This window comes from Sturnira hondurensis, unplaced genomic scaffold (genome assembly GCF_014824575.4).
Source record: "Sturnira hondurensis isolate 20B ecotype Veracruz unplaced genomic scaffold, ASM1482457v3 Scaffold0006413, whole genome shotgun sequence".
Lineage (NCBI taxonomy): Eukaryota > Metazoa > Chordata > Mammalia > Chiroptera > Phyllostomidae > Sturnira > Sturnira hondurensis.
In genome coordinates this window covers 58,030,693-58,050,203 of record NW_028079044.1, presented here as the reverse complement: position 1 = coordinate 58,050,203, position 19,511 = coordinate 58,030,693, and the positions used below count along the sequence as shown (strand labels likewise).

General features: G+C 56.8%; 1 protein-coding gene across 2 annotated transcripts in view; it reads right to left on the bottom strand.

Moving 5' to 3' along the window:
- HPCAL1 (hippocalcin like 1) overlaps positions 1 to 19,511 on the bottom strand; it is an 82,035-nt gene that overhangs the window by 49,695 nt on the left and 12,829 nt on the right. The window lies entirely within an intron of this gene.

Here is a 19,511-nt window from a genome sequence, read left to right as displayed (position 1 = left end):
GGCCTTCACATCCAGTAAACAATGGCTTCGGCCCGGCCAGCGCCCGGGGCAGGAGTTCTGGAGGCTGCTGAAGTGAATTCCAGTAATGCACACTCGGCCTTATCTGCGAACACTCTGTGCCTTTGAGGCTGAAAACACTTTGCAGGCTCCACGAGCAGATAAAAATCCCTTAGAAACCAGTCTGGGCGGGAGAGGGGGGCGGAGGGGGTGTGGCGAGGGAGAGGAACAAAGGTTTAACATGGAATGTTGGCCGTCCTCAGAATGGTCCTCAGAATGGTCGGACGCTTGGAGAGGCGGGGGAGGGGAAGGCCAGCCCCTGCAAACGTGCTGCTGCGGGGGAGTTGGGGAGCACAAGAGACAGGGGAGCGAGAGGGGAGGGGGGCGCAGTGCGGGGAAGGCAGCACACGTAAGTTCCGCTCGATGGCAAGGATGCCGAACACCGGGCCCAGTCAGTACAAACACGCACGCCCACCGTCAGGTGGGTCCCTGGGTCTCAGCTACCTGCCCAGTTACCCCAGTGGGGGACACTCTATCCTGGTCATTCACACCCACTGGCTCAGACCTAAGACACTAACACCTCCAAGGGTATCTGGAGGTTTGTTTTGCTCAACTGTCTCTAGAAAACAGAACTGGCTCCGATTCAAAACGGAAAAAAAGCCACAAGGAGTGCAGTGCGGTGGGGGTGGCAGGGACAAAGCTTTGGGGATGAGGGAGCAGTTCCTCCCAGATGCCAAAGGCAGGTCCTGAGCAAGGTGTGCAGGGTGTGGTAGGGCTGAGGACAACTCCAAGGGTCCCCTCCCACCTCCAGGCAGCCACAGGATGAGGGCTCCTCTGCCCCGTCCCAGAGCTTCCTGGCCTGGCCACCATGCCCGCCCCCTGGTCTGGGCACAGCTCAGAGAGACCCCTGAGGAGGCCAGCCACGTCCCCCCACGTCCCCTGCACCCACCTTGCCTCTGGGAGAAGGGCACTAAGAGAACTGAGCTGGTGCCCTGCCCAGGGGGCTGTTGCCCCTGCTCCAACTGTGGGAGGTCTCAGGACCCCACATGTGTACACACGTGCACACACACTCCCCCTTCGGACACACACAGAGACGTGGCGCAGGCTCACACCCCATTTACGCCCACATCTCTCCTCGTGGTTGGGCACACAGGCCATCTGTGCGCTCAGGCTTCCGAAATGCAGCCGCATGTTCCCGGGGGCTGCCCCGGGGGCAGGGAGGACCGCAGGATTAGGAATCTGTGTTCTAGTCCCCTTCTACTTTCTACATGTTCTACGGTGAGTGTGCATGTAGCAGAAAAAGTTCAAGTACACAGTGTTTTAAAGTCCAAGACAAGTCAGCAGAGACACACATACGAACCTCATTTGATTCACGGAGCAGCGCTGAGCACTAGGGCCTCCAGGTCACAAAGGAACAAACCAAGGACAGAGACGACAGAGCTGCCCGAGGTCACCAGCTAGGTGTGCCCCAAGCCCAGAGCACAGTATCTTCACTCCTGAGAAAGGCTTCTCTGATGTTTCCCAGAGAGAGAGAGAGAGAGAGAGAAGAAAGGACAGGAGAGGGTGGGAGCCGCGTAGGCGCAGCACGCAAGAAGCCTGTCTCACTCATTTGGTTATAAAATATTTCTGAGCCACCAGATGGCCCAATAGCGGCCGCAGATGCCCTGATAGCTTTTCTTAATTTCTTTGCACAGGGCTCCATTTCACGGACCTGTCGGGTGATATCCAAGACGCTATTCGGCAGCTCCATAAAGACAGTAACTGTACAATTTAAGAAATGCCATNCAGAGACGACAGAGCTGCCCGAGGTCACCAGCTAGGTGTGCCCCAAGCCCAGAGCACAGTATCTTCACTCCTGAGAAAGGCTTCTCTGATGTTTCCCAGAGAGAGAGAGAGAGAGAGAGAGGAGAAGAAAGGACAGGAGAGGGTGGGAGCCGCGTATGCGCAGCACGCAAGAAGCCTGTCTCACTCATTTGGTTATAAAATATTTCTGAGCCACCAGATGGCCCGATAGCGGCCGCAGATGCCCTGATAGCTTTTCTTAATTTCTTTGCACAGGGCTCCATTTCACGGACCTGTCGGGTGATATCCAAGACGCTATTCGGCAGTTCCATAAAGACAGTAACTGTACAATTTAAGAAATGCCATACCAGGCGTCCGCTCAACAGATGTGCGTGTATTCACGCTTCCCAGATGAGCAGGCCTCAGGCTAATCCCCAGGCACCGGGGGAGCCGCGGGGGCCCTGGCCAGCAGCCTCCCAGGCCCCTTCCCAGCGGGCCACCTGCCCAGGAACCCGGGCTCTGTTATATAATTAATCCCTGGCTCAGCGGCACGGCGCTCCCTCACAGACTCACCCAGGGACCGCGGTGCAGAGAGCCATCATCAAAGACCGTGTCTGCCTGGTCCTGCAAGATCAAAGCCGCGGGGTTGATGAGTTCACTGTGGCACTCGGTCTTCTGCATGGCTCGTTCTGCCTTTTCAGGTTTTGTTTAGCCTTTAATAAGGGACCCTTCACACCAGGTCATCCACCGCTGGATAACCAGGTTCCACGGCAACAACACATCAGGCTCTGCGCGCAGTAGCTCAGCACAGCCCTCCACTCCAGGCTGGGTCTGCACTTCGGAGACCTGGTGCACAGACGTTCTCCGTAACCACAGGGCTTCCTGGACGCCCAGGACAATCTGGCGAAGGCTCGCTCTGGAATTAGTTGCTTAGGAAGAGTGCGGCCATGGGCCAGTCGCCCAGCCAGCCTTGAAAAGGCAGAGACACGCTCTTCTGTCTTCTCTGGTTGCTCCTCTGGCCTCTTACCACCTACCCCCCCACCCCCCGCAACAAGAGGACAGCAGACAGACCTGACATGCCACCGGTGGCCAATCTAAAGGCCGCTCTGCAAGGACGAGCTGTTTCTGGCCTCGAACTTAGTATTAGTCAGTTCCAGCCAGACCTCTCCGAGACAGCAGGGCCCACGCTCCACACAAGGTCTGCAGTCCGAGGCAGGTAGCCACAGCTCACAAACCCGTCCACCAGAGGCCCCAGCCAAAGCCACTCCTCACCTGAAAAATGCTTCAAAAACTTCCAAAGTCAGAAGTGGAAGACAGGACAACCCTGAGAGCAGGAGAAATAGCTTACGTGGAAGTAAGCTATTTCTTGCTCTGCAGGCAGAGCTAGGCTGGCTCACCATCCAAACACCCGGGCAAAAGTCCATCACACACTAGTATGAATTACCACCAGGCCAATTCACCTTGCACAGAGAAGAGCCAGCACTCCCAGAATGGCCTTCTTAGCGGTGGGGCTGGGGACACGGGGATGAGTAAGGACTGCAGTGTGTTTCAGGGGGTGGGACAGGCCTCCACGGCACTGGAATAGGCGCCTTAGGAAACAGCAGCCTGGCAGAATGGGCACACTAGGGAAGGGGGCATGAAGAGGAATGAAAAGGGGCAAACGTTTCCCTCGTCCTAAAACTCCACGGCCCTCACCCCCACACAGAGGCAGGTGGAAGGAGGGAGCAGGAACCTGGTCCTCCTCCCCTCTCCTGTCCCACACGGGGCCCTGACCAGGAGCCGACTGTCTTAAAGCTCACGCTGCTGCTATTTGGCTCAGCCATGGCCAGGCTTGAGCATCAACCTGCCCATAAGTGGGACAGGCAATGTGGGTGGGGAAGATGCAAAGGGCCACTTACGCACCACGGCCTTGGATTCAGGCCACGGGACAGAAAGACCAAGACTCCTCAGAGGCCAGGCTAGAACATTCCGGCCAGCCTCTGGGGGATGGTGGCCCAGCCCAGGAACATGCTGTGCCTCCCCTGGCCTGGTGACAGGGAAACGAAACTCAGCTAGAGAGAATGAGAGCCACAGGCAGGAGCTCAGCACATGGCTGAAACAGCTGGCTCTTTACAGCCCAGAGGCCTTAGCACGTGCTGTTCCTTATGCCTGGAATGCATAAGGAATGTCCCCCCCATGCAGAGAGCCTAGCGCCCCTGAAAGTCCGGGCAAGTGCCCCTCCTGGGCTGGGGAAGTTGCTCCCCCCTGGAACTGCCTGGGAGCCTGTCCCATGGGCTTTGGCTTTTAGGATGGTCTGCTTCCACCCAGCTGTGGGCCAGCAACTGCAGCTTACCAACTCCCAGGACCCCGAGATGTCTGGCTGTGCACACCGGAGGCAGGGCTGGGTGTTCCAGAGGCACCTTCCGGGGGACTCAGCGTGCACCCTGGAACGAACAGGCACAGGGACACGCCCCCGCGCTCACCTGGGGGAGTCACAGACTCCTCACCGGCAATACAAGTTCCTTCTGAGATCATACAAACCACCCCCCACCTAAATGCAACAGACAGCGCAACTTTGGAGTGAAGGCCCCTTAAACCCCAAGCTTCTGGATCTTTTCCAAATACTAACTTTCCCTGGGGACATCCCCGGTGGAGCCTTTAGGGCCTCGGCCTCCTTCAGGAAGTGCTGGGCCGGGCCAGCCTCGGCCCTACATGCCTCTCCCAGCCCCTCCGCCATTCCCACAGAGCAAAGCCTGCAGCTTCCACCCAGGGTCCTGAAGTCTTCCGGCACCTTCCATGTGTCTAGGACAGAGTTTCAGTCCCCACAAGCCCCCACCCACGGGCACAGCAGAGAAGGCCCGAGAGCAGGCCTGGACGCGAGTCTTCGGCACAAATTCCATCATAAATCCGGACCCTCGGGGAGTTAAACTAGGCTTTAGGAAAAACTGCCCAGTCAGCCGGGTTAAAGCAAGACAGTGGAGAACCCACCTCGGGCACACAGGGGGCTCAGTGGAGTGGGCCTCCAATGAACTGTAGTGGCAAATTATTACACATCCAATGCGGTATCTAGAACCTGTAACAGATGTTGCAAGGGGGGGGGGAGGTGGAAGGACTAAGCCCAGAGAAGAGAAGTTCGAGGGCTACTTTAATGAAATCCTCAGGATTATAAAAGCTCCGTCTTGGCCAGAGGCAAACGGACAGGCCAGGGCGGTAGGTAGGCGGAGGGAGTAAAGGGCTCCGGCCCCAGAGGTGGCTGGAGAGCAGGGCCGTGCACACGCTCAGCCGCAAAGGTGCTTCAAGGTCAGACTGAGTCTCAAAGGAGCCTCCCCTGGCACCTGAAGTGAAGCTCCGGGGCCTGGAGTCAGGGCCCAGCGCTGCTGCTGACAGGGCTGGTGTGGCCGCAAGCCCAGTCCCCAGGGGACGACCGGGTGCCACTGCCCCTGCACAGGCGTTCCCAGGCCCCCGTCCCCTCCTCCACTATTGTCAGTGACGTTCTGCGTCACCCAACGTTAAAGACACATGAACAGAATGTGTCCCTGCCGATCCTGGCAACACATCATCCTCACCGAGACTGGGCGAGGTTCTAGCCACAGGCCCCGCGGCAGAACAGCTGTGCCTCACGGGCGGGGTCCAGAAAGCCACGAAGGAAGCGCTGCCAGCCTTCCCGGGCACGTGAGGAAACTGGGCTCCGAGAGGTTAAACCACTTCCTCAAAGCCACACATCTGTTGGGGGGCCACATTTCACCTGCAGGCCTATGTGTCACTTCTGCTCGGGGCGGGGGGAGAAAGCAATGCAGGTGCACGCACCCCCACGTTTGATCCCTGAAGAGTTCGAAGGTCACAGTGCGAGAACAAGGCCCGTGGTGTCCCATGCCCACACTTTTACCAGACCAACACGACTGAGTGAAAGAACACCATCTCGGCACCATGAAGCCCACCAGGAATGCACCCGAGTTCTAATTTCTCCACATCGTCAGCACTTGTCACTGTCCACGTCTTTGATCCTGGCCCCCGCCCCCGCCGTGGGTGGGGAGCACCCACATACAGTGGGTCCTTATTCATAGCTCACACCATCCTTCTGTGAAAGCTCCTGGGCCCCTCACAGCCTTTCTCAGACGAGTGGGCTGCAGGCACAGAGGAAATGGAGAACCTGACTAAAGTGGACAGGATGTCACCTCACCCGCCAGGAAACCAAAAGTGCAAGGTACTGGTCCTGGCTCAAATTCTCCTCTGGCCCAGAGATGGACCAGCTGCTGGGAGGTCTTCGAGGAACTGAGGAAGGGGCCATGTCCTTGCACTTGGCCTGTGGTGAGGTTCACAGACTTGAGCCCTTATACAAAGGTCCCTCTAGCCAGTCTCCTAGGTCTCCAGTGCTCCTCCTCTAAGAAAAAGTCTCAGTCGTCAAGAGACCATCCCACCTCTTCAGGCCTGTCCTGCCTGCTAATGGGATTAGCAAGGCTCCCTTAACTCTTCCTAAAAATAGCACACACACCCCCCCCACCAAAGGATGGTCAGTGACACCTTAATACAGATTGAGCAGCTGCAGCCGTGGCCGGCTTGTCCCCAGGAACCCGGACGGGACCTTCCTGAGCACGGACTGACCAGTACTGGACACAACTGGACATGCACCAGGAAGGACATCTGAGTCACAACTTCCAAAGGCCCGATGGCAGAGAAAGAGCCCGGGAGCCAGGGCCTCTCCTCCCCCCAGATGGAGTGCAGCCTGAGCAAGTTCCTCAGCCTCTCTGAGCCTCGGGCCCCCATCTGTACACCCGCGAAGGACACCTGCAACAACACCAAACCTCACGAGGCGGCGGGAGAAGAAAATAGAACATGAAAACGATCCGAGAATGACCAAGCTAGAGAAGTTCTTACAGGCTTGGGGGGCAGGGGGTGCCGTGGAGTGTTTCACGGTGACAGTATTTTTGTCCTTTAGAAATAGTCATCAGGAGTAATATTTAGGCACAACTTCATACTAAACAGCAAGATCTTACAAGTGTACAGATTCCTAACCTATCAGCAATTCTAAGAATTTGTCCTGAAGCACAATCACACAGATTAGGAGGGGAGGAGGGTAGGAGAATGTTCACAAACTACAGGACTCAAAATTTTCCCTGTCCCTGGGGCTGGAGATGCCTCACACCACCCTGAGGGCAGACCAGGCCACAGGTCTGCTTGAGCCAATGACATTTGAGGGGACCGATGAAGGTCCCCTCAGAGGGGACTTTGCCACCGAGCTGAAGCAGAAAGAACCATATATTGTTCTGCCACCGTTTCTCTTTCTGCCAGGAGACCAGTTGTGTCACCAGGGCTGCCGTCAGCCTGGATCCCAGAGGGACAAGGGGCTAGAGCAGGGTCACAGCAGTCAATGGTCAGGTGGCTGGAGTGAGAAAGAAACCACGAAGGACATTGCAAACCACGAAGGTCTGGGGCGGTGACGCTGGTGACTGCAGTGGAACGTAGCTGACTGATATGAAGCCTAATGCAAACCTCCATTCCTCCTAATGCAAACCTGCTAACAACCTAGACAGTCAGCTACATAAATCACCTACATGTATATATGTATACACCCACATACATATAACTGTATGTGATACATTATAATACATACAGATATATATGCATCTACAATAAAACGATGTATACATCGTTTAGAAAATATTCTCAATATGCTGTTAACTTTAAAAGGCAGAGCGTAAAATAGTATTGCTGACAAAGGATTAGTCTCTGGAATATTTTTTTAAATCTATAAATCAGTAAGAAAAAGATAATTTACGCCCCCCCGCCCCCACCATGGGTAAAGGAAATGAACTTGCAATTCACAGTGGAGGAAACCAGAAGACAACAGACACTGACAAAGTGTTTAATCTGGCTAGAACTCAGGAAAGGGCAAATTGAAACAATCACGAGATACTATTTTTGAAAAGTATTTTATTTATTTATCTTTAGAGAGAGGAAGGGAAGGAGAGAGGGAGAGAAATATCAATGTGTGGTTGCCTCTCGTGCATCCCCTGCAGGGAACCGGCCTGCACCCCAGGCATGTGCCCTGACTGGGAATTGAATCGTGATCTTCTGGTTCGCAGGCCCGCGCTCAATCCACTGAGCTACACCAGCCAGGGCATGAGATACTATTTTACACTCATCAAATAAATGAGGTAAAATGGCAACGTCTGACCTGTAAGTGCTGCACAGCCGTGGGGCAAAGGAACTGCTTCGTCCTTGCAGCAGGGAGCACAAACTCGGAGATCAACCCAACGGGGCGTGGGCGTGAGCGGATCCCAGGATGCAGCGGTGCCTCTGCTAGATCGGCAGGACGTCCAAGGGACTCTCCGGGTGCGCTCGTGCTGGCTGTCTACAGCCGAGTGAACTCGGCAGTGTGGGGCAGCCAACATCATTATCTCACAGGTCCTCTGGTTCCAGCATCTAGGTGCAGCTCAGCGGGTGTCCCTGGCTCAGGGCTTCTCATGGGGTCCCAGTTGGGCTGTGGTCTCATCTGAAGGCTCGGCTGGGAAGGGTGCGGGCATCTGCCCCCAAACTCACTCACGGCATTGTTGGCAGCCTCCCTGTGGGGCCGCCTGACCACATGGCAGCTGGCTTCCTCTGGGGCAAGTGACCAGAGAGGCAGCGAGAAAGCACCCAAGATGGAGCCACAGCCTTTTCATAACCTGCTGCGAAGGTGATGGCCCCTCCATCTGCTGTTTCCGTCTCGCCGAAAAATGGAAAACACTGGCTGCACATAACTCAGGAGATGAAGAAACGGCGGCTCACTGATATGACAGAACTCCACACAGCAGCTCACACAGGAGAGAAAACAGGACCCGGGCCCCTGTCTGGGGACCCACATGGTCAAGCTCACACACCATGTGGCACGGGCTGTCACGGGCAGACCACGAAACGACAGGAGCAGCGAGCGCAACTATAACCGATGCGCACGTCTAACACGTGAAGACGAATGTTCCGTTTCGGGCCATGTGCACGGGTGGTAAGAACACCACACGCATGGACAGAATCCCTGCTCCCGGGGCGGGGGGCTCCCCGGGGAGGCAGAAAGCAGAGAGGGGGACAGGCGGGACTTTGCCTGGCTCCGTCCTGCGTACAGGTCTTTATGAACAATCGATCCTTAATGGAAATGTGATCTTATTGTTGCTAAGTAGCCACATTCTCACCTCATGCATCTGCAGGGCATCTTGAAAGTGTGCACATGGAGACAGTCTTTTGTCCCTCTGCAGACCGAAGCTGTCCGTGAGGACACTGTGTCTGCCCGCCTCTGTGTCTGGCCTGCACGGACCCCTTTGTGTGGACAGAAGTGAGTCCTCAGGGGCTATATGGGGGGATTGGGGGGGGGCATTTGTTCTTCTTTGCTTTCCTCTATTTTCCAATCTTACTGAAGTGATGCAGAATTCTTGCTTAAAAAAAAAAGAATTTCTTCGAAAATTAAGTCAAGCTCAAAAGCAAACCAGTTGAACACCAGGGAAGGTGCAGGGAGAGAGAAAAACACCTGCCTCCTGCAGCAACAAGACCAGAAGCTCCGGTCACTCTGGGAGATGCCCCTGCCCCTGTGTGGCCAGGTGGAGGAGCCCCAGCCAGGGCCCTGGGGAGCGACCTGGGAGGCTGCAGCCAGCCCCACTCCCCGGAGGGACAGGCTTCCCGCCGCCTGAGCTGCAGGAAGGAGGCTGCTGAGACCAGGTGCTGCCTCCCTTGACCTGCAACTCAGGCGAACTTTCCCCGGAGGGCTCGCCAAGAGCGCAGTCGGAAGGACCACGGAGGCTCCCACAGCGAAGGCGAGAGCTTCTACCATGAACTGTGACCAGGTGACCGTGAGCATGCTCTAGGCTGCTCTCTGCCGCCCAAGTGAGACCACAGCTCCTGTCCCAGGAGAACACAGAAACTGTAAAGAGGAGTGTCTTTGCCCACGGCCATGATGCCCACCCCAGGGTGACCCTGCTCATACCGGGAGGGGCCTCTGTACCCACATGTCCAGTTATCCCTTGGCCCTCCCACAGAGCCCTGATGTCCCCGAGGCCTAGACCTCGGCCTCGCTCCCAGCTTCAGCCTGCCCAGCCCGGTCAGTTTAGTGAGAACCCCCCTTGCCCTGACGTCTGATCCCCCTGAATACTGAATACCGGATCCCGTCCCCTCCCCTACCCCCAGTTCGGAAGTCCTGGACTTGCCTTCAGCATCCAGGTCAGACAGGTTCAGCCCCGCCCCTGACCTTGCTGGCTTTCTTAGTGCCGTATTTTGCCATGTATAATGCACAGTTTTACCCTCATTTTTGAGGGAAAAATAAGGATGAGCATTATATATGGATAGTACCTGAAACATTCTGTATCTATTCTGGTAATAGATACAGTTTTGTAATTATCTGTTACATACAATTTCTTGTACCATCATTCGTTCAAAAATAAATGCTAAAATTCCTTTATAACACACAAAAACCCAAATATCTAAACATAAATAATTGAATTTAAAAATTAAAATGGAAGATTTTTCCCCCATGAAAGTTTGAGCCAAAAATGTGGGTGCACCTTACACACAGCAAAATGAGGCACCTTCCCACCCACTGACCCCTTCATTCAGCGCCTCGGCTGTGCCCTTGACCTTGCTGTGCTCTCCCGCCTGTCCCAGTGGTCCTGAGGGAAGTCTCGCCACCACTGAACCAGTACAAGGATCACTGTGCTTTAACAGCCCGACGCCCGGGGAGGGGTCCAGGCCCCGCTGTGCCTGGGCCCCACCCACCCAGGCATCGAGGCAGGAGCAGCCTGAGGAAGGGGCCGGAAATCAAGAGAAACCTTGGGTGGTGGAGGTGGGATGGGGCTGGGGGAAGGGGGCGGCTGTCAGAGAACAGCAACTGCAGGGCAGATGGGGCTTCAACGTGCTTTTAAACACAGGCCAGAGAACACGATGAAGCCTGCGCTCTGGCAGCGAAGCCTGGAATGGAAGGAGAGGGTAACCCCTCGGGAGAGGAGAGAAGCAGCGAAAAGGAGGCCAGCTGGAGGATGCGTGGGAAGAGCAGGAGGTGACCGGGCAGGTCACTTCCCCGGAACCGCCCTTGTCGTCCTTTTCAGAAGTGGGGGAAGAATAGGGGGTGAGATAAGGAGCCAGGCTCTGGCTGTTCAGAGAACCAAGGAAAATCCATAAGCCACAGCCTGGCCCAGGCACCCTGAGGCCAGTCAACAGGCGTTCTTAGACTTCAGACTTGGGGGTTTCAGAAAACCCGTTACAGGCTGCAGTTCATCTCGGGCCTGGTTCATGAGACGACACGCATCCTGCTCTCCCACGGGGCACCCTTGCCGCGTGCCTGCCGATCACACCCCACAGAGCCTCAGGCTCCGGCACCTGCCATCTCCCGGCAGCTCAGGAGTGGACCCCACATGTCACCCTGCTCCCCAAAGCTGTGGTCATACCCCTAAAGCTTACTTCCCTGGCTTATGTCCACCAGGCTACAGGGTGAGGACACCTGGAACCCAAGGCTTAGCCATGTAGCCTGAAGCAAGTGTCAAAGCTCCCTGCCCACCAGCTCAGTCTTCAAAGTGACCTGTGGGGGGGCTACTGTGGACGCTCAAGGCCAGGACAAATGCCAGTCCACTCGTCACACCAGGGAGCCCTGCCTGCCACCCCCCAAGCTGCCTTCCCTCTCAGCCATGCTAACTGTCCTTCCTGGGTGGCCGGGACAGCAGGGACAGGTCTACCTGACCTTAGTGACCCCCAGGACATACATCTAGAGTTCTAAAGAGGTTGGTTCTGTTAGCCAAAGGTGAGTGCTGGAAGGGCCTTAGAGATGGTCTAGGTTAGGGTTCTCACACATTTTGACTAAGGATTTTAAAATGAAACCTTGCCCAGACCCTCAATAAAACACGGACTCGGGGGCCTACAGGCAGGCAGAGCAGCCCGCCCCCCGCTTGGTTCCTCCCCAGCCACTCCCGGCCTCCTGGCCTCTTCTCCTGGCCTCTCGGGTCCCTGGAAGCGCCTCTGCAGAGCAGTCAATAGCCTGCAGAGGAGCGCCCGCTGGGTAACAGCACAGCCACGAGTCCAAGGGCAGGAAGTACAACAGGTGTCAGGGCTCTTCCTGTTGCAAGAACAGGTGACCGAGCTCCCTCAACAAGCCCTTCTGAGGGCACTCCACCGGCACAGGGACAAGCTCAGCCAGGGGCCACCACGAAGTGGACGAGCAATCAGTGCACATGTTTTATCTCCAGGTCCACAGAAGATCAGAAACATCAGTAGGAAGGCGCAGCCGGAGAAGATACGGAGCCTGGAACTGAGGAGGAGACGGAGCGGGACAAATGATGGGAGCTCACGGAGGTCCAGGGCGCTCAGTGAAGGGCAGGCGGTCTCGGCTCCCAATGTGGGGAAGGGCCCAGAGAACACACCTGAAAAGCCAGGTGCCCCTCTCCGCTTTGCCACTGGTTGTGACACAGCCTTGGAAAAGGTGCTGGGAGCTCATTTCCTAGCAGGGAAACTCACTTCTGTGTCCTTTTAGCCAGCTGAGATTTCCTGAGTGTGTCCTGGGTTCAGAAATGGAGTGTGGTATGGGGGTCCCAGCCCTGTGCCTGAGAACTCGGGCGGGAGGACAGGCAGCAGAGGGGTGCCCCCTGGGTCCTGGGCAGCAGGCAGGCCATGGGCAGAGCTGGGGAGGCCAAAGGGACTGGCTGTCCAAGGCTGGGGCAGCCAGAGGGGCCAGGGGCACCCAGAGAGTGGCAGGAGAGGTGGGCAAGAGCCCAGGTGGGCCCAAGCCAGAGGCCAGGCTGAGCTGCCCCCTGCAGACTCCTGGCAACTCCCTCCCCCACCCAAGCGCCCAGCAGAAGGGCGACGAGGCCACGTGTCTTAGAAAAGTCACTACTGCAGCTGGGAGAACAGATGCGGGGCGTGAGATGGGAATGGAGCCTGCCAGAGCAGTGGACAGCCCAGTCCACGGGAGCCGGGTGAGGAGTGGATGGAGGTCACAGGACAGCAGACAAGAGGGGCGAGCTCGGGCACACAGTACCGAGGCGGGACTGACCGGGCTTCGAGTGCATGGGGTCCTTATTTAAAATGCTAATTCCCAAGCCCCAACCCTTCTGACTCCAAAAGCCCCAGGACAGTGGTCAGGGTCCGCGCTTCGAGAAACTCGGCACCAGGGTGACTGCTGTGCACACTGAGTGAGGGGACAGCCACGGAGCACCTAGACCCGGCCTGCAGGGGGCACTCAAGGAAAAAGTGCTCTTCCTTGCCATCTCTTGAGGAAGCTAAGGAATGTGTTCCACACATCATCACTTAAATTAACCCCTCACACACTCCTTAGCTGAGCACTCTCCTCGCCATAGGCTACAGGCTGAACAGTGTCCCCCCCGACTCACAGTCTGACACCCTCCCGACCCCCAGGATCTCAGAATGTAGCTGTATTTGGAGGCAGTGGTCCAGTTAAAATGGGGCCATGTGGGTGGACCTAGTCCGATCTGACCGGTGTCTCTCTAAGAAATCAGGGCACAGGTACACACAGAGGGACAGCCGTGTGAGGACACAGCCAGGAGGTGGCCGCCTGCAGGCCAAGGAGAGAGCCTCAGAACAACCCGGCCCTGCCAACACCCTGTCCTCAAACCTCCAGCCTCCAGGGCCGTGAGAGAGAAATTTCTGTTGTTTAAGCTGCTGAGTCAGAGCAAACACTGAGAATGGGGTAGCTAAGGAACTTGCCCAACAAGAGAGGGGAGGGAAGGAGGGGACCCAAGGCCCCCAGCCCCTTCAAAGCCAATTCGGTATCACTCTCCCTAAAAGACGAAATCAGAATATTCCTGGGAAAGCATTCTGTAAATGGGGAGCAGCCCCCTGGAAAGTTCAGGATGGACCATCTTTCCTGCTCATCAGAAGTGTCTAAACTGGGACCTTCAAGCAGGTTTCCCTGCCTCCCATCCCCCGTGGTACCCACACAAGACCCTCATCACACCCGGGGCCATGCCGAGAAAGAAAACACCTCTTGCTCAAAGACTGCACAAAGTCAAGTCTTTGATTCAAAGAGAGAAAAAATCAAAAGGACCAAGATTTAAATAACAGGAAGTGTTCTTGAGGGTTGAAGACCATGGGAGCTGGGGAGGGAGGGCACCTGCCGCTTCCGCACCGCTCCTTTGCCTCTCCTGCAGCCCCGTGCTCGACGTGCCCTGGGCCCGTGCCGCACCCCCCACCCCAACCACCACAGGGCCTAGTGCCGCCACTGCCACTTCGTGTAGAAAAGACAGGCAGATCTGGGGCCAAGGGGGCGGGGCTGGCATCCGTGGGATTAGTTCCCGCAGCCGGGAATCTGGCCTGCGTGGGGTGGGTCCAATGGCCAGGAGGGTGGGAAGGGGGGATACGCTGCAGGGAGAGCAGGAAGGGACGAGGAAGAGAGCATTCTCGCTGGGAGGAAGGCGTCGCAGGGCTGCTTCCGTCTCCTTGCCTTTTTCCAGCTCCTACCAACCGTCCCCATCTCTTGGCTTGTGGCCCCTTCCTCCACCTGCAAAGCCAGCCGCAGGGATGCATCCCAGGCTACTCTAAGTCACAGTGGGACGGGACTCACACAATGGCACTGGCTCCTCCCAGACACTCCAGGACACTCTCCCCACGTCCAGCTCCTCAATCCCAGCTCCTCAATCGCACACAGCAAAGCCCTTTCCGTGTGCAGCGACACCATCACGGATCCAGGGATTAGGTCAAGGAGCCTTTCAGAGGCTCTAACCCGCCCGCCACACGACAGTCACAGACAGAGATGCTGTCCCCAAAGCTGGGGTAGGGGCTTTGGACCCCCTGGGTGCACAAAGCCCAGGGCAGCTCCCAGGCCTTTGTAGGTTCACCCTCAGGTCCCTGGTACAAGAAATGTGGATGGGACCAAGAAGCTGCACTTAATAAATAATCTCATCAACCCCTCACAGGCTCAACCGTTGGGGGCTGAGAGTGAGCAGGTCGGGGAGTAACCTGGGTCTTGGTCCACAAATCTCACTGAGCAACCTGGTCCGGGCTGGAGCCACACACGCCGAGTGCCAACACAGACTGCCGCCTCGGAGCTGTGGCCCCTCGGAGAAGTACCTCGGCCGTCCCTCCCCAGCAAACCAGGCCGGGCTACAGGGAACTGCATGAGCAGCTCGAGGACAGAAATGGCCTCCACTTGAGTCTTTTTATACTTCCTAAATCTAACAGGCCATTACGGATGAAGCTTCTGCGACATGAGTCAGGAGATGAAAAGTTACGGGTCTGGCATTAACCATAAATCACCCACTTGCAATATAAATATAGTAAGTCATTAGCGTTCACGCCATCTGCAGAGAATGCTGCCCGAGAATCCAGTCTGGCTCCGAACCACGCCGTTCGCTACCAGAGTAAGATGAGGCTCTTGGCCAAAATTAAGTCCTGGCTGAAGGTGAACGTACCCACACCCACAGATGCCTCCGGGAGACTGGCTCCTGCACAGTCTTCAAGATGAATCAGAAAGAAGAAAACACCAACAACTGAGCCCCAACATTAACAAAATAACTAATGTGGATAAAGAACTTTAACATATAGGAGCTTGCATCTTCCTCGTGACAGCCTCACCGGGCCAGCACCATCGACACGTGAGCAAACCAGGGATGAGAAGTTGACGGGATGGGGAGGGCTCCCAGGCCACTGAGCAGACCGCCAGGGCCCAACCCCTCCGCCGGTCACTGCGCAGGACTCACAGAGGCAGCCTCGAGTTTGCGGGTAACAGAACTAGTACCCACAAAATGCACATTCTGGAATCTTATAACATGATCTGGAACAATGCAAAGGATCTTCTCAGCTCTTCACCATGGCCGCACAGCCCAGAGGGGGGAAGCTGGGTTCCCGGCTGACTCAGGGGACAGGTGCCTTCTGCAGGCTGGAGGGGACCTGGGGCCGCAGGGAAGATGCACCTGGCTGCAACCCTGGACGTGCTCAACTCCCTGGGAGATGCTGCGGCCCAGAGGTTCTGGCGCCATCTCCCTCTGGGAAACAGGGCCCACGATTAAAGTCGGGGTCAGCGCCATGTGCGCCGGCTGCCAGGGCTGGGAGATCTTACAGCAGCCTGCCTGGCAGAGAAGGGCTCCCAGAGGGGCTGACGCCTGGGGCTGAGCCAGAGGGACAGCTGAGATGATGAAAACACCCCAATGTGTCTGGGGGATGGCAGCAGCCCAACCCAGCTGGAACGAGGGATGGACATGGGGCGAGAGGCCACGGTGGCCCACGGCCCAGGCTGGGAGCCTGGAGCATCTGGCTGTCAGCTCCAGCCAATTTCACAGTGCGAGCGGAGGGGGCGGGGCAAGCGCTCCATAAGTGACCCAATCTGTGTCAAGTGACACTGCCCCAGTTGTCCCCAAAGGGAGAGGCCACGGGGCTCGCGTCCGAGTGGGAGCCACTGCAGGAAGGGCTGTGATTCCCTCATGAGGGCTCAGCCCGTCCTCTCCCTGCCCCTGGCTTTGAGTCCCCTGTGGTGGCCTCACCTCTCTCCACAGGGGGCTGAAGGGCAGCACCTCCCTGCTAATTCTCGGCCCCAGAGTCCAGCCAACACCACCCGACCCCGACCACCACTGCCCACTGCTTAAGCATCTGAGGATGAGGAGGATGACAGGCCAACAGCCTATAACACACACGAACTGACGTCCCACCCCCGCCCCCAGCACTGTGCTGGGGCTGACCTGCCTGCACTCACTCCTGACCCCTTACTTTCAAAGCGACCCCTGGAGAATGTGACTGAGGTGATACCCTTTACACCCCGAAAATGACCATCCCCCAGTGCAAACTGCCACCCTAGGGGTGTATCCCATGCAGGATACATTCAGTGAGCACGGAGCAGGTGACGGTTCCGAGACAGAGCCCTGCCACCTCAGAGAGGACAAATGATGGCCCGTGGCAAACACCCAGCCTTCAATCTCAGCGCTCGGTACTCTCCTGGGCCTCTGGTTTGGGTGCACACTCAGGGCGCTATGCAGTAGGTCAAAGGTCAGGGTAACACCCACGTCCTGCGTGGAGTTTTAAACACCCCCACTGCCTCATCACAGCCCAATCCCTGCCTCCCAAAGGGCGGGTCTCAAGCAGCCTCCCCTCACCTGGAAGAGCAGACACAAACCAGACCCTTGCAGTTCCAGCTCTTGACTTCCTGAACCCTGTACTGGGGCAGGATGCTTCTCCGCAGGGACATCCTGGTAGAAACATCCCAGGAGAGCGCTGGGCCTGGTCAGCCAGGCGCTAGCGCGGGGTGGGGGATGGCGGGTCTCCAGGGCCTGCAAGGAAGAGGGTGCAGGGAAAGCCACCCAGCCTGGCACTCGGGGGCCTGCAGCAGTCCTGGGGTGGCCGCCTCTGCATCCAGACCTTGGCTGGTGGCAGTCTGAAATCCTGTGTCCTCAGCTGTAAGACAATTACGGCCCCAGGAAAAACCCTGAGAACAGGTGGAGATGGAAGCTACGGGTTTCACCTAACAGACCCCCTACACATAGCCCCACAAAACAAACCTGAGCTGGGCTGTTAGTCACTGCTCATTAGCCAAGGTGATACAGCACATCTTCATCAGAGGTCAGCTGAGACCACGGGCTGCTACCCAGCAGGCCAATGGCAACCCCCAAAACTCGGGGCGGTGGGTTCTGAGAAGGTTGGAGGGCTCTTGTCCCACCCACAGCGCAGAGCGGCCCTCCCAGAGGCGAGGAAACCGAGGCAGGGAGGTCAGCGACTCTTCAGCACCTGGACCAGACTCAAGAGAGTCCCGCCCACTGCCGGAGAAAGGCGGCGGAGCCCGGGCCGAGCCCAGGAGGAATTTCCGAATAACAGACCCCTCGCGGATAGCGCCGTTGTCATGGCAACCGAAGTCTTAACAACTTTGGCATTTCCACAACCTTGAATCGATCCAGTTCTCAAAATCAACCTTACAATGAAACAGTATTTGCATTTAATTCACTTTAATTGGCTTTTACATAACAACAGGGTGAGTGAGTTACTAAAGAGCGGGACCCTTAAAACAGCAAGATGAAAGCTAATAACTTAAAATGTCTGTGTTTGGAAGAATTCGTCACTGACTTTCTGGGAGTGTGTTTTGCTTCCTTTTTTTTTTCCTGAGAAGACAGCGGGCCCTTCTGCATGGTGAGCGTCGTGGTTCAGACTTTGCTGGTCATCCCATTTTAAAATTAAAGACTGGAGTGGTGTGGGCTGTTAGCTTGAGGCCTGTGAAGTGGGCGCGCAGAAGAAACCCTGGCAGGAGCAGGCCCTCAGAAGCGGTGTGTCCAATGAATAAACGTGGGCTAGTTCTATCTGAGCTAAGGTGTGTGCTGCAGTAGCGCCAGGTATGTGAGTTTTTACCATTTTCGTTGTGAGGTGCAGTACCCTTATCTGGTGAGGGGGAGGGGTGCCGGTGGGAGGGGAGGGGCCTCCCCGGGGAACCAATGCCTGTCCCAGCTTGGTCACCCAGCACCGCCCACAGTCCCACTGAACTCCCACCTCCTGCGGGGAGCCGTTGCAGTCCTGAGGAGAAGCCGGGTGCGGGAGGGACGGACGGGTGGGCATGTTTGGTCTCTGCTCAGGGGGAAGAAGGTGTATTTTTTTAAAGCCATTCCCCTTGAGAGGTGCTATAACGCTGATGGTCAAGTACAGGTGCACAGGGCACAGGCAGGGAAAAGGGATCCACCGGCAGGAGAAGCCCTGCCCACTTCTAGAAAGAGGGGTGCACACTAGGCGTGGGGGAGGCAATTCCCAGCAGAAGGTCCAGCACGTGCAAAGGCCCGGAGGCGTGCCAATCAGCGCAGTTCTGGATGTGGGCGTGGGGGGGATGACAAGTGAGGGGTTGGTAAGGGAGGGCCGTGGAGGGTCCTCCGGGTGGAGCTCAGCACTTGACTTTGCCCTTGCAGGCCAGGATTGACAGCACTGAGCGGTGTGCGAGAGAGGCTCCTGCCAGGTCTGCATGAGAAATGGGCCTGGAGGGCAGGGGGCTCTAGCGACCAACAATAACGCACGCAGGCAGGTGACAGCGAGTGCAGTGCAGGTGAGGGCGGAGAGACTGGGGTCTGTCCGGGATCTTGATCTCCACAGTAACGGAGACCAATGAGATGGGCCAGAGGGAAAGGAAAGCTGAAAAGGGGCCACAAGTTCTGCCAGGCTTGCCCATGTGTGGGGGCAGGCCGTGGGCAGTCTCAGCGACTGAGGGACACATGGTAAACTTGGTTTGGATGTTCCATCAACGTAAGACCCAACAAGCGTGGCAGAAACAAGACGGGTTTCCTCTGTGCCCCAGCCCGGGCAGCGGTTCAAGAATGCCATCAGAAACCCAGAGTCTTCTCCGGCTCCACTGTCCTCCCCACGTGACTTTCGGCCGCGTGGTCACAGGCTGGCTGCCCTACTTCCAGAAATCACATCTGCTTTCCAGGCAGGCGGAAGATGAATGGGCCTCAAGCCTTTCTGTCTTGGGACTTGGGCTTTTTCTTCGAGAAGGGAGCTTGGACAGGAGAGCATGCCGACAGTCTCGAATTCACTGGGCTCTCCTGGCTGGAGGGTGAAGCCTTCGGTCACCCAGCCTCAGAGTGGAGGGGCCCTCAACTTGCTGTACCCTGGGCCTGCTGTCCCCCTGCCCAGCTTCCTCGGAGCGACTCCCTCATTTGTTTCCAGACTTTGCTCAAATGTCACCGTCCCACAAGGATTTCTCTGACCACCCTTTTCAGTGTTCCACACTCCCCACCCCCATCTAATACCCCTACCCCTTCCCCAGTTTACTTTTTCCCAGTCTTATACCTTCCAGGTCTTACTACATTGTTCCTACATCACCGACATCCCGA